At 41.3% G+C, this 15,780-nt stretch overlaps 1 pseudogene; it reads right to left on the reverse strand.

Annotated features, from left to right (window-relative positions):
- Positions 1-372: 372 nt before the first annotated feature.
- On the reverse strand, positions 373-2,860 carry LOC129370171 (nuclear factor 7, brain-like; annotated as a pseudogene).
- Between the last annotated feature and the right edge of the window lie 12,920 nt (positions 2,861-15,780).

Consider the following 15,780-nt stretch of genomic DNA (forward strand, 5'->3'; position numbering starts at 1 on the left):
GTCTTCTGTTATCAAAAGGATGAGAGAAAACATTAATGCATCATTTATTGATGCATGTTTAATCTGAAGCCATCAATGAAAAGAAACTTTGATACGTTATCTGATTTTAAAGGTTTTATTTTTGCTGTTTCAAGTTAACAAGAGACATTCATGAACATTTGATCCCATAAACCAGCTGATATATTTGTTTACATGAAATTCTTTCCAAAATTAACAAGAAAAAAAAGAAAAATCTTCAGGTTTGGAAACAACTAATAATCTACAACATTTGTATAAACAGTAATTCTTTAACTAGAAGGAAATATATTGATACGTTGATACAAGTGATAGTTTTCATTTATAATCCATCACAAGTAAAATTGAAAGAGCAAGTTTTCAACAAAAAACCTAGTAATTTATTTACATCGAGTGATAAATAATAAACCTTCAAAATATTTCAGTGGAAACAGAAATATGTAAAAAATCCTCCAGATGATCAGATCATCTTTCATTTCCTGATTAAAAACAGAGTTTAAAAATGACAATAAGAAATTCACCAAACCAGAAAACCATATAATCAATCATAAAACCAATCAATCATCTGATCAATAAGTTTTGATTTGGATCATCAGAGCTGCTGCTTGTTCACTGAGATCTTCATCGGTTCAATCTTTAAGGTTAGTAGTGGTGAAGAATGGAAACATCTTATCAGTGAAGGTGTATTTGAAGGTGAGTATGTGTGTGTTAGTATCCAGATCAGAGAAGGACAGCTTTCCTCTGTCCCAGTCCAGATTCACTCTGATCCTCTGGAGATTCTTCTGGATGGAGAGACGATGGAAAGGAGCTGATGGAGAATATGCATAGTATGTACCTTTATATAACCATAAAAACATCCATCCAGACTCTATTCTTCCCTTCCTCTCAACAGACTCTTCTATCACACCAAGGCTCCAGGCTTTAGTGTCTCCAACATCAACATCCCAGCTGTGGTTCCCTGAGTTAAAACCCTCAGAACTCAGAACAGAACAGCAGGCTTTATCAAATCTCTCTGGATTATCAGGAAGCTGCTGTTCCTCTCTGAAAGTCAAACTGGTCAGATCTTTAGACAGACGGAGTTCTGAACCAGCCGTGTTTGGATCCAGAACCAGAGGAGTGTAGGTCACCACTGTCTCCATGTTGCTCCAGATGTTGAAGGCCAGGTTGCCAGATGTTTGGCCTGGTCTATCAGAGCTCCTGAGGGCAGCTGTGGATCCTCCAGCAGGGGGCAGCGCTGGACTCTTTCCACTGCAGCCTTGTAGTTGTGCAGGAATGAGACGTCTTCAGCTCTCAGCTCCTCCTCTGTGGCTCTGACTGTGTCTGAAAGAGCTGCTATCTCTCTGCTCAGAGCCTCCATCTTCTCCTTCATCATCCCTCTCTTCTGCTCCTCTTCCTCCCTCAGTGCAGCCAGCCTGGCCTCCTCTTCCTCTGCTAGAAACTGATGAAGATGCTTAAACTGCTCCCTAATCTGCCTCTCTGTGTGTCGGGCCTGGACCTTCAGGTGTTCTGCTGTCTGACCAAACTCCTCCTGAACTTTCTTCCTGAGCTCCAGCTTCTCCTTTAAAGGCTCCAGAGTTTCCTGAAGCTTCTTCTTGTGTTGCTGAGCAGCTTCATCAATGGGTCTGAATCTGTGACTGGTGTAGTTTTCTGAGTCTCTGTAGACGACACACACTGGCTGCTGATGGTCCAGACAGAAGAGTTTGCGTTTCTCAGAGTGCAGACTGCAGAGATCCTCTGAAGCTCTCTTCTGTCTCCGCTGTAAGAAAGTCTCACACAGATTCTTCAGAGCCAGATTACGTGGTGGATTTTTGATGAATGATCTCCTTTTACAAACTGGACACTCTCTTCCTGGTTTCTCTCTCCAGGATTTCTGCACACACTCCGTACAGAAGCTGTGGCTGCATGACAGAAGAACAGGATCCTTGAATATGTCCAGACAGACCGGACAGCAGAGATCATCGTCTGGTCTGGAAGCCATTTCGTCTCTGCTCTCTATCAGTGAGGCCTTCGGAGAAAGGAATCAGAGTTAATCAACAATACAGAAATAATCTTAATTATATAATGAGATTAACTAAAATGAAAGCATAAAAGAAAGACACATAATAAAGCAATGAGAATAACAAATATTTGATTAACAATATCACAATTTCTCCAACACCGGTAGTTTGGTGGAAGGTAGGTGACACATATGATCCTGAATGTTTTCTTTGAGTTTTTTTCTCTCTGAACTATTTCCTGTTTTTCTGTATTTCTAGGATCCTATGGAAGATTTTCTGTTAATCAGCAGGTTTATTATTTATTTTCTAATGAGAATCAGATACAATAAGGTGTTAATTATCTCACATTTTCTGCCTTCTCTAATGTCTTATTTAAACAATTGTTCTTTTTTTGTTTAGAGGGAATGTGGTTTCTGTTTCAAACTTGTGGTGTTCCAGACACAGAAATTAATGAAACTCTGTAGGTGGCGCTCTCGTGGTTTTTGAGAGTCTGGTTAGAGAACCTGTAACTACAGAAGAAGAAGTGAGTTCCCGTTTGGAAATAAAATGTTGCTATGTGCTTGGTCCAGTCGTCTGCTTGGACATCATTTATTTTGAACTAGTGTTCCATACACAACAGAATTTTGGCGACGAGGATGGGATTGTTCAAGCTGGAAGGCACAGAGTGCGCAGAAGCTGCGGCTCCATAGAGGCAAAACGGGACCGTTAAAAAGCCGACCGTTTGGGTGAGTGAAAGGACCGCCGAACCAGAGCTACAAAGATGGCGTTTGGAAAGCCAGAAGATTTTCACTTCGAGGAAAGTGAGGAAAGTTTTGACAACTACCGCGAGCGTCTCGAGCAGTATTTTGCGGCAAACGACTTGGACACTAAAGATGAGAAAACTAAGTCGGTATTTCTCACGGTGGTGGGAAAAAGATCCCACAGCTTGCTGATGGACCTGTGTGCTCCGGATAAACCGTCAGAGAAAAGCTACAAGGAGCTGGTGGGTTTGCTGCAGAAGCACTACGTACCGAAGACTAACTTTATTGCAGAAAGGTGCAAGTTTCACGGAAGAAACCAAAAAGACAATGAAACAATCAGTGAGTACGTGGCTAGTTTACGAAAAGTAGCAGCTACATGTAAATTCGGGACTTTCTTAGAGGAAGCTGCGTGACAGATTTGTCTGTGGGGTAAAGAGCAGCGAGCTGATAGACCGTCTACTCAGCACCGCGCACACCAAAGACTTGACGCTGCCGCTGGCTGTAGAGATGGCGCTATCCTTTGAGGTAACCAAGGACAGTGCACAGCAATTTGCACAGAAAGCTTTCAAGGCTCATGTAGTGGACAAAAGAGTGAAACCAAAATACCGTGAAGCTGAGAAAAATACAGTGGCCGGTAAGCCCTGTTATCGCTGCGGTGGAAAAAATCATAACCCGAATGACTGCAGGTTTAAAGAAAGTGAGTGCCACGAGTGTAAGAAAAAGGGACACATCGCAAAAGCCTGTTGCACGCGTAAAGAAGGTTGTTCGAGTACGACCAAAGGAACCATGCATCTGGATTTTAAGAGGCAACCCAGCGCTCTCAAGCAGCGCCATGATGTCTGCGTTCAACAGCAGGATGTCCACAGTCTGCATAGCCCCCCTGAAGATGCGCCCCAGGATGCAGATCCAGGCAACCAGCATGGGTTAAAAAGAGATCCGAGGACAACCAATTCCTGTCACATCAAGTCAGAGAAGACAGAGCAGCCAGTAATGTGGTTCAGTGCAAGACGGAAGCTGCACCGAACTCTGACACTGTTCCAGATCTGACATTGGACAGTCCAGATTTGGTCTGTTTGAAATGAACACAGGTAATGATGACATTGTAAAGCCTTACTATGTGTATGTCAGTGTAAATGGTTCAAGAGTGAAGATGGAACTAGACACTGGTGCCGCAGTGTCAGTGATATCTGAAAATCTGTATAGGCGCAGATTTAAATCAGTCAAACTTAGTTCAGCAAATTGTGTACTTAAAACGTACAGTCAAGAGTCATTACAGTTGATGGGTAAATTTGTGGCAAAAGTGAAATGTCAAGAGACCACTAAGAAACTAGAACTGTTAGTAGTAAAAGGAAGAGGCCCTGCTTTGATGGGTAGAGACTGGATTAGCCAGTTGAAGCTAGACTGGTCACAGGTGAACAGAGTGGCTCCAGTAACAGTGGAAGACATTTGCGCTCAGTATGGATCAGTGTTCAACCCTGAGCTAGGCAAGTTGAAAGGTATTAAAGCCAAGTTACATGTTGTTCCAGAAGCAACGCCAAAGTTCCACAAACCAAGAAATGTTCCATATGCATTAAGAGGAGCTGTTGAAAAGGAACTGACAAAATTGGAGGCAGAAGGAGTTATTTCACCCACTAATTACAGTGAGTGGGCTGCTCCAATAGTGTGCATACCTAAAAAGGATGACAGTGTGAGACTATGTGGAGACTATAAAGTCACCATCAATCCATGGTTAAACGTGGATCAATATCCACTTCCAAAAACGCAAGATCTATTTGCAAAATTAGCAGGAGGTCAGAAATTTACCAAACTAGACTTATCGCAGGCTTACCAGCAAGTCCAGTTGGAGGACAGCTCTAGGTGCTACCTGACCATCAACACTCACAAAGGGCTGTATCAATACAACAGGTTGCCCTACGGTGTTGCAAGTGCTCCTGCAATTTTCCAGAAAATAATGGATCAAGTACTTCAGGGCATGGATGGTGTTATCTGCTATCTTGATGATATTTTGATAACTGGTAAAGATGCAGAAAGCCACCTGAGTAACTTAAAGGAGGTCCTTAAGAGGCTCCAAAGCTACAACCTTAGGGTAAGGAGAGAAAAATGTGAATTCATGCAAGACAGTGTTTCATATTTAGGACATGTCATTGATGCTACTGGAATTCATCCTATGAAGGAAAAGACAACCGCTATTCAGAAGGCTCCAGTTCCAAGAAATGTAACTGAACTTAGGTCATTCTTGGCTCTGTTAAACTACTATGGGAAGTTTATACCAAACTTATCGACTCTGATCCAGCCAATGTCAGCACTGCTACACAAAGATGCAGACTGGAGTTGGTCAGAAAGTTGTCAGAATGCTTTTGAGAATGCCAAGAAGGCTCTTCAATCTGACAAAATCTTGGTACATTTTGATGCAGAGTTACCACTTATTTTAGCATGCGATGCATCTCCTTATGGAGTTGGTGCTGTAATCAGTCACCAAATGAAAGATGGAAGCAAAAGACCGATTGCATTTGCATCACGAATGCTAACTAAGACTGAACAAAACTACTCACAAATTGAAAAAGAAGCACTTGGTTTAGTGTTTGGTGTTATGAAGTTCCATGACTATCTTTATGGAAGGAAATTCATTTTGGTAACAGACCACAAACCATTGCTAAAAATCTTGGGACCAAAAACAGGTGTACCAACACTAGCTGCTGCTAGATTGCAAAGGTGGGCTCTAATTCTAGCTGCCTACAAATATGAGATTCAGTACAAAAGATCTGAGCAACACAGTAATGCGGATGCTTTATCAAGGTTACCGATGAAACCAAATGTGGATGTGGTGTCAAACCCTATTTACAAAGTATCTTATCTTGACGAGCTACCTATCACTGCAAAGGAGGTTGCAAAAGAAACAGACAAAGATCCTGTGTTAAAGGTGGTGAAACAGCTGGTGTTAACTGGCTGGCCTAAACATGTACAGGATGAGTTGCTGAAGCCATATTTTCAGAGACGTTTTGAGCTCACTGTTGAAGATGATTGTCTACTGTGGGGATTACGAGTGGTGGTGCCTAAGAAATTAAGGGATAAGTTGATTTCTCAACTACACGAGCATCACTGGGAGAGAGACATTAGGGACAGGTTCTCGTCAAGTCCCATTTTGACAGGTCCCCTTTGACCTAATTCCCCCCCCTCCCTCCCCCCCCTTCTCCTTCCCCTCCTCCTCCTCCTATTGATTTTTATCTTTTTAAAGAGTAATACCAATACAACAACAGTTATTTAATCAAGAAAAATGTATATAATTATATACTATGTCTACTGAAGTTTTAATTAGATTTGGAATGGAGATGTTGCTTCTGATTCTGCGACTGGCGTACAACTGTGGTCTGAGCTGTGGGGGGTTGATCAAATATAGGGTACGGCCTGTGAAATCCATATGGTCTCTGTGTTAGGTTTTTTCTGTTTTCTCTCTGCTGAATTCAGAAAATGTCGTATATCTGACTTTCTTTTTAAGAGTAATACAGCACCCAACAACAACAACAATTATTTAACCAAGTAAAAAAAAAAAAAAAGTATATAATTATGTAGTGAAGTTGAAATAGATTTGGAATGGAGATGTTGCTTCTGATTCTGTGTCTTTATTCAGCCAGGCATAGAATTGGAGGTCCGAGCTGCGATACGCAGAGGCTTGCTTGCTTGCAAGTAGGTGCGAACTTTGCTGGATGCAGACAGAATGACAAATTAGCCACCTCGGGGGAATTCAGAGCAAGACCCTCATGAACCCCGCTGGTTCATGAGGGGGCAAACCAGAGCGACATCTGGTTTTTGTTTTTCTCAGTTTATCGCTCTTTGTCTAAAGAGTGATTACCTTCAGTTATCTGTGAGCAACACACGCTTTAAACACATTTGAAACTCATAGATTTTTCTGTAACACTCACTAGTGTGATACATTTCAGTAAATGTTTTCATTTGTACATGTACTTCTTAAGAATATGTGACTGTTTGTAAGCAGGCCAACGGGAGGTTATTCAAATTAGACTTTTAACTTTCCTTGGTTAAAGAATTTGTCCAGAATTTTCCTAAATTTATCCTCGCATCATTGTAAATGCTACTTTCGTTCAATTTTTTTTCCTGCTGCTGAATCAACACTGATCTTCCAGAGCTTCATGCTTTCTCCAAAATAGTAAACGCCGGTATAAACACATTTGAAACTCATACATTTTTCTCTGTAACACTCGCTAGTGTGAAACATGTCAGTAAAAGTTTCTCATTTGTAAATTTATTTCTTAAGAATATGTGACACTTAAACAGACCTTACTGAGACTACTCATATTTAAGTTTTAGCTTTCCCTAGAGTTGAAAGTTATTTTTCTCTCTTTCTTTCTTTATTTTTTTAACACTGCACAACTACGCTCCGACATGGTAAATTATTTTGTTACCTTTATCATTTATTTACATCGAGTGATAAATAAAAACCTTCAAAATATTTCAGTGGAAACAGAAATATGTAAAAAAAATCCTCCAGATGATCAGATCATTTCATTTCCTGATTAAAAACAGAGTTTAAAAATGACAATAAGAAATTCACCAAACCAGAAAACCATATAATCAATCATAAAACCAATCAATCATCTGATCAATAAGTTTGATTTGGATCATCAGAGCTGCTGCTTGTTCACTGAGATCTTCATCGGTTCAATCTTTAAGGTGTTAGTAGTGGTGAAGAGTGGAAACATCTTATCAGTGAAGGTGTATTTGAAGGTGAGTATGTGTGTGTTAGTATCCAGATCAGAGAAGGACAGCTTTCCTCTGTCCCAGTCCAGATTCACTCTGATCCTCTGGAGATTCCTCTGAATGGAGAGACGATGGAAAGGAGCTGATGGAGAATGCATAGTATGTACCTTTATATAACCATAAAAACATCCATCCAGACTCTATTCTTCCCTTCCTCTCAACAGACTCTTCTATCACACCAAGGCTCCAGGCTTTAGTGTCTCCAACATCAACATCCCAGCTGTGGTTCCCTGAGTTAAAACCCTCAGAACTCAGAACAGAACAGCAGGCTTTATCAAATCTCTCTGGATTATCAGGAAGCTGCTGTTCCTCTCTAAAAGTCAAACTGGTCAGATCTTTAGACAGACGGAGTTCTGAACCAGCCGTGTTTGGATCCAGAACCAGAGGAGTGTAGGTCACCACTGTCTCCATGTTGCTCCAGATGTTGAAGGCCAGGTTGCCAGATGTTTGGCCTGGTCTATCAGAGCTCCTGAGGGCAGCTGTGGATCCTCCAGCAGGGGGCAGCGCTGGACTCTTTCCACTGCAGCCTTGTAGTTGTGCAGGAATGAGACGTCTTCAGCTCTCAGCTCCTCCTCTGTGGCTCTGACTGTGTCTGAAAGAGCTGCTATCTCTCTGCTCAGAGCCTCCATCTTCTCCTTCATCATCCCTCTCTTCTGCTCCTCTTCCTCCCTCAGTGCAGCCAGCCTGGCCTCCTCTTCCTCTGCTAGAAACTGATGAAGCTGCTTAAACTGCTCCCTAATCTGCCTCTCTGTGTGTCGGGCCTGGACCTTCAGGTGTTCTGCTGTCTGACCAAACTCCTCCTGAACTTCTTCCTGAGATCCAGCTTCTTCTTTAAAGGCTCCAGAGTTTCCTGAAGCTTCTTCTTGTGTTGCTGAGCAGCTTCATCAATGGGTCTGAATCTGTGACTGGTGTAGTTTTCTGAGTCTCTGTAGACGACACACACTGGCTGCTGATGGTCCAGACAGAAGAGTTTGCGTTTCTCAGAGTGCAGACTGCAGAGATCCTCTGAAGCTCTTCTGTCTCCGCTGTAAGAAAGTCTCACACAGATTCTTCAGAGCCAGATTACGTGGTGGATTTTTGATGAATGATCTCCTTTTACAAACTGGACACTCTCTTCCTGGTTTCTCTCTCCAGGATTTCTGCACACACTCCGTACAGAAGCTGTGGCTGCATGACAGAAGAACCGGATCCTTGAATATGTCCAGACAGACCGGACAGCAGAGATCATCGTCTGGTCTGGAAGCCATTTCGTCTCTGCTCTCTATCAGTGAGGCCTTCGGAGAAAGGAATCAGAGTTAATCAACAATACAGAAATAATCTTAATTATATAATGAGATTAACTAAAATGAAAGCATAAAAGAAAGACACATAATAAAGCAATGAGAATAACAAATATTTGATTAACAATATCACAATTTCTCCAACACCGGTAGTTTGGTGGAAGGTAGGTGACACATATGATCCTGAATGTTTTCTTTGAGTTTTTTTCTCTCTGAACTATTTCCTGTTTTTCTGTATTTCTAGGATCCTATGGAAGATTTTCTGTTAATCTGCAGGTTTATTATTTATTTTCTAATGAGAATCGGATACAATAAGGTGTTAATTATCTCACATTTTCTGCCTTCTCTAATGTCTTATTTAAACAATTGTTCTTTTTTTGTTTAGAGGGAATGTGGTTTCTGTTTCAAACTTGTGGTGTTCCAGACACAGAAATTAATGAAACTCTGTAGGTGGCGCTCTCGTGGTTTTTGAGAGTCTGGTTAGAGAACCTGTAACTACAGAAGAAGAAGTGAGTTCCCGTTTGGAAATAAAATGTTGCTATGTGCTTGGTCCAGTCGTCTGCTTGGACATCATTTATTTTGAACTAGTGTTCCATACACAACAGAATTTTGGCGACGAGGATGGGATTGTTCAAGCTGGAAGGCACAGAGTGCGCAGAAGCTGCGGCTCCATAGAGGCAAAACGGGACCGTTAAAAAGCCGACCGTTTGGGTGAGTGAAAGGACCGCCGAACCAGAGCTACAAAGATGGCGTTTGGAAAGCCAGAAGATTTTCACTTCGAGGAAAGTGAGGAAAGTTTTGACAACTACCGCGAGCGTCTCGAGCAGTATTTTGCGGCAAACGACTTGGACACTAAAGATGAGAAAACTAAGTCGGTATTTCTCACAGTGGTGGGAAAAAGATCCCACAGCTTGCTGATGGACCTGTGTGCTCCGGATAAACCGTCAGAGAAAAGCTACAAGGAGCTGGTGGGTTTGCTGCAGAAGCACTACGTACCGAAGACTAACTTTATTGCAGAAAGGTGCAAGTTTCACGGAAGAAACCAAAAAGACAATGAAACAATCAGTGAGTACGTGGCTAGTTTACGAAAAGTAGCAGCTACATGTAAATTCGGGACTTTCTTAGAGGAAGCTCTGCGTGACAGATTTGTCTGTGGGGTAAAGAGCAGCGAGCTGAGAGACCGTCTACTCAGCACCGCGCACACCAAAGACTTGACGCTGCCGCTGGCTGTAGAGATGGCGCTATCCTTTGAGGTAACCAAGGACAGTGCACAGCAATTTGCACAGAAAGCTTTCAAGGCTCATGTAGTGGACAAAAGAGTGAAACCAAAATACCGTGAAGCTGAGAAAAATACAGTGGCCGGTAAGCCCTGTTATCGCTGCGGTGGAAAAAATCATAACCCGAATGACTGCAGGTTTAAAGAAAGTGAGTGCCACGAGTGTAAGAAAAAGGGACACATCGCAAAAGCCTGTTGCACGCGTAAAGAAGGTTGTTCGAGTACGACCAAAGGAACCATGCATCTGGATTTTAAGAGGCAACCCAGCGCTCTCAAGCAGCGCCATGATGTCTGCGTTCAACAGCAGGATGTCCACAGTCTGCATAGCCCCCCTGAAGATGCGCCCCAGGATGCAGATCCAGGCAACCAGCATGGGTTAAAAAGAGATCCCGAGGACAACCAATTCCTGTCACATCAAGTCAGAGAAGACAGAGCAGCCAGTAATGTGGTTCAGTGCAAGACGGAAGCTGCACCGAACTCTGACACTGTTCCAGATCTGACATTGGACAGTCCAGATTTTGGTCTGTTTGAAATGAACACAGGTAATGATGACATTGTAAAGCCTTACTATGTGTATGTCAGTGTAAATGGTTCAAGAGTGAAGATGGAAACTAGACACTGGTGCCGCAGTGTCAGTGATATCTGAAAATCTGTATAGGCGCAGATTTAAATCAGTCAAACTTAGTTCAGCAAATTGTGTACTTAAAACGTACAGTCAAGAGTCATTACAGTTGATGGGTAAATTTGTGGCAAAAGTGAAATGTCAAGAGACCACTAAGAAACTAGAACTGTTAGTAGTAAAAGGAAGAGGCCCTGCTTTGATGGGTAGAGACTGGATTAGCCAGTTGAAGCTAGACTGGTCACAGGTGAACAGAGTGGCTCCAGTAACAGTGGAAGACATTTGCGCTCAGTATGGATCAGTGTTCAACCCTGAGCTAGGCAAGTTGAAAGGTATTAAAGCCAAGTTACATGTTGTTCCAGAAGCAACGCCAAAGTTCCACAAACCAAGAAATGTTCCATATGCATTAAGAGGAGCTGTTGAAAAGGAACTGACAAAATTGGAGGCAGAAGGAGTTATTTCACCCACTAATTACAGTGAGTGGGCTGCTCCAATAGTGTGCATACCTAAAAAGGATGACAGTGTGAGACTATGTGGAGACTATAAAGTCACCATCAATCCATGGTTAAACGTGGATCAATATCCACTTCCAAAAACGCAAGATCTATTTGCAAAATTAGCAGGAGGTCAGAAATTTACCAAACTAGACTTATCGCAGGCTTACCAGCAAGTCCAGTTGGAGGACAGCTCTAGGTGCTACCTGACCATCAACACTCACAAAGGGCTGTATCAATACAACAGGTTGCCCTACGGTGTTGCAAGTGCTCCTGCAATTTTCCAGAAAATAATGGATCAAGTACTTCAGGGCATGGATGGTGTTATCTGCTATCTTGATGATATTTTGATAACTGGTAAAGATGCAGAAAGCCACCTGAGTAACTTAAAGGAGGTCCTTAAGAGGCTCCAAAGCTACAACCTTAGGGTAAGGAGAGAAAAATGTGAATTCATGCAAGACAGTGTTTCATATTTAGGACATGTCATTGATGCTACTGGAATTCATCCTATGAAGGAAAAGACAACCGCTATTCAGAAGGCTCCAGTTCCAAGAAATGTAACTGAACTTAGGTCATTCTTGGCTCTGTTAAACTACTATGGGAAGTTTATACCAAACTTATCGACTCTGATCCAGCCAATGTCAGCACTGCTACACAAAGATGCAGACTGGAGTTGGTCAGAAAGTTGTCAGAATGCTTTTGAGAATGCCAAGAAGGCTCTTCAATCTGACAAAATCTTGGTACATTTGATGCAGAGTTACCACTTATTTTAGCATGCGATGCATCTCCTTATGGAGTTGGTGCTGTAATCAGTCACCAAATGAAAGATGGAAGCAAAAGACCGATTGCATTTGCATCACGAATGCTAACTAAGACTGAACAAAACTACTCACAAATTGAAAAAGAAGCAGCTTGGTTTAGTGTTTGGTGTTATGAAGTTCCATGACTATCTTTATGGAAGGAAATTCATTTTGGTAACAGACCACAAACCATTGCTAAAAATCTTGGGACCAAAAACAGGTGTACCAACATAGCTGCTGCTAGATTGCAAAGGTGGGCTCTAATTCTAGCTGCCTACAAATATGAGATTCAGTACAAAAGATCTGAGCAACACAGTAATGCGGATGCTTTATCAAGGTTACCGATGAAACCAAATGTGGATGTGGTGTCAAACCCTATTTACAAAGTATCTTATCTTGACGAGCTACCTATCACTGCAAAGGAGGTTGCAAAAGAAACAGACAAAGATCCTGTGTTAAAGGTGGTGAAACAGCTGGTGTTAACTGGCTGGCCTAAACATGTACAGGATGAGTTGCTGAAGCCATATTTTCAGAGACGTTTTGAGCTCACTGTTGAAGATGATTGTCTACTGTGGGGATTACGAGTGGTGGTGCCTAAGAAATTAAGGGATCAGTTGATTCTCAACTACACGAGCATCACTGGGAGAGAGACATTAGGGACAGGTTCTCGTCAAGTCCCATTTTGACAGGTCCCCTTTGACCTAATTCCCCCCCCCCTCCCCCCCTCCCTCCCCCCCTTTCTCCTTCTCCTCCTCCTCCTCCTCCTCCTCCTATTGATTTTTTATCTTTTTAAAGATAATACCAATACAACAACAGTTATTTAATCAAGAAAAATGTATATAACTAGAAAATTCCTGAAGAAATTTAACCGGGGCCTGCAAAGTGTGCCCGTCGATTTTGACCCAGCGTTCTGATGCTAAACATTAGCATCCATGCTAAAGAAAGCTGCAATGTCATCAATACAATGTGGAGAGTCACAAGCATGTATAGTAAATATGGGTAATAAGTAAGGGAAATAGCTAATACCTCATGCAAGGTAAAAGGTTAATGGTAATGCTCTGCCTTGCTCCGCAAGGCAGAGCCCTAACCTGAGTGGAAAGGATCATGCAGGATAATCTTATTGCACTGCCTACGGCAGTGCATTGGTGGGAAACAGAGAAATGCTAATGTTTGTGCTAATGCTAATGCACTGTCTTGCTGCGCAAGACAGTGTCCTAACTTGAGAGGAAAAGATAATGCAAGCTAATATCATTGCAGCGACTGCGGCGCTGCATTAGCCACGGCCCGAATCTTAAGGCTTTTATTTTGAAATGTTCAGAATGTTTCATTTTAAATGGTCAATGTAATCCCATGTATAACAGTGATTTGGTTAAATCAGACATATAATGGTCAAAAGAGCACTTATTTAATGTAAAAATTCTCAAGGCTTTTATTTTGAAATTTTTTTTAAAGCTTAATTTAAAATTTCCACACTAATTCCATGTGTAACAATGGTTGGTTAAAAATAGTTATAAAGGCCCAAAACACAAGCAGTTCTAAAGTCCAGCTTTTTTCTCTGAGTTCTGCCATAGTTAGAACTACAGTGATGCGTTTTTGTAGTTCTAATCAGCTGGCCCCTTTGTGTTCCGTTGCCATGGTAATGGATCCTCTGCCAGCTGTGAGTCAGACAGGGGGAGACTTAATTCTATCAGTTTGAGGCAGCCATTTTCCCTAAAATATGCATGAGCCAGAAAGGAATCTTAAGGCTTTTATTTTGAAATTTTCATTGAGATTAATTTTAAATGGCCAATCTCATCCCATGTTTAACACTGATTGGGTTAAATCAGTTATATAGTGGTCAAAAGAGCAATTACTTGATGGAAAAATTGTCAAGGCTTTTATTTTGAAATATACATTAAGCTTAATTTTAATGGTAACACTAAACCCATGTGTAACTATGGAGTTTTGAAATCAGTTCCAAAATTCCCAAAAACCAAGTACTTGTCATGGCCAGCTGATTACTAATCAGTAGTAACTGACAGTTCTGCCATGTTGTAGTTTTTATATTCACCTATGACCTCTTCTGTAGGCACTGAGTGTTCTGCCATGTTGTAGTCATAACCTTCAGGAATTGTAGTTCTAAAGAGGAGGTCAACTGTCATGTCAGTGTGACACACAAGGAGAGACTTAATTATAAATGCTTGAAGAAGTTAGTTTTTCTGACAGGCCTGAGAGAAATATTCAAGGTTTTATTTTGAAATTTTCATTAAGCTTAATTTAAAATTTCCACACACATACTGTGTGTAACAATGGTTGCTTAAAATCAGTTATAAAAAGCCCAAACACAATGTAATTCTAAAGGCCAGCTCATTCCTCCTCAGCAGTAACTGACAGTTCCACCATGTTGTAGTTCTGACAATCAGCTCTGACTCTTTTTGTAGGCACTGAGTGTTCCGCCATGTTGTAGTTCTAACCTGCAGTTATTGTAGTTCTAAAGAGGTCAACTATCATGTCAGTGTGACACACAAGGAGAGACTTAATTGTAATGCTTGAAGCAGTTAGTTTTTCTGACAGGCCTGAGAGAAATATTCAAGGTTTTATTTTGAAATTTTCATTAAGCTTCATTTTAAATGTCCAAAATAATCCAAAGTTTAACAGTGGTTTTGTTAAAAAAGTCACATAATGCCCAAGAGAGCAATTACGTGATATAAAAGAATCTCAGGGCTTTTATTTTGAAATTTTTATTAAGCTTAATTTAAAATTGCCAAACTAATCCTGTGTGTAACAATGATTGCTTAAAATCAGTGATAAAAAGCCCAAACACAATGTAATTCTAAAGGCCAGCTCATTCCTCCTCAGCAGTAACTGACAGTTCCAATGTTGTAGTTCTGACAATCAGCTCTGACTCTTTTGTAGGCACTGAGTGTTCCGCCATGTTGTAGTTCTAACCTTCAGGAATTGTAGTTCTAAAGAGGAGGTCAACTGTCATGTCAGTGTGACACACAAGGAGAGACTTAATTGTAAATGCTTGAAGCAGTTAGTTTTTCTGACAGGCCTGAGGGAAATATTCCAGCTTTTATTTTGAAATTTTCATTCAGCTTAATTTAAAATTGCTACACTAATCCTGTGTGTAACAATGGTTGCTTAAAATCAGTTATAAAATGCCCAAACACAATTTAATTCTAAAGGCCATCTCATTCCTCCTCAGTAGTAACTGACAGTTCCGCCATGTTGTAGTTCTGACAATCAGCTCTGACTCTTTTGTAGGCACTGAGTGTTCCGCCATGTTGTAGTTCTAACCTTCAGGAATTGTAGTTCTAAAGAGGTCAACTGTCATGTGTGTGAGGCAGAGACAGATTTCTATCTTTGTGAGACAGCTCAGTCAGTTATAATGGAAAAGCAGCGAACAACTCCTTGCCGTTCGGGAACCGTGATACGTATCGGAAAACCGTTTGAAGCATATGAGAGAGCTATTTTTTGTCTCCGATAGTCCTGCAAATCAAATCTGTAGCTCATTCATAGTAATTACAGCGATGATATAAAATGGTGTGTGTTGAGGTCTGAAATTTTCCATAAAAGTATTAAAATACATGGTGAGAGCGTCAGTTAGGCTGGAACTTGATTTTGCTCTAAAGCACCTTGACAGAAAACCGTAAGCCCTAGAAAAATTTTGAAAACATTTTACCGGAGCAGACATACGTATCGATGTCATGTCGAGTTTCATACCGATTGCACGATATTTGTGGCGTGGCGGCGATTTCAAAATTTATTTGGGTCAGAAATCCACTTCATTTTCACTCTAGC

Source organism: Poeciliopsis prolifica, unplaced genomic scaffold (genome assembly GCF_027474105.1).
Source record: "Poeciliopsis prolifica strain line A6 unplaced genomic scaffold, Auburn_PproV2 SCAFFOLD023, whole genome shotgun sequence".
NCBI lineage: Eukaryota > Metazoa > Chordata > Actinopteri > Cyprinodontiformes > Poeciliidae > Poeciliopsis > Poeciliopsis prolifica.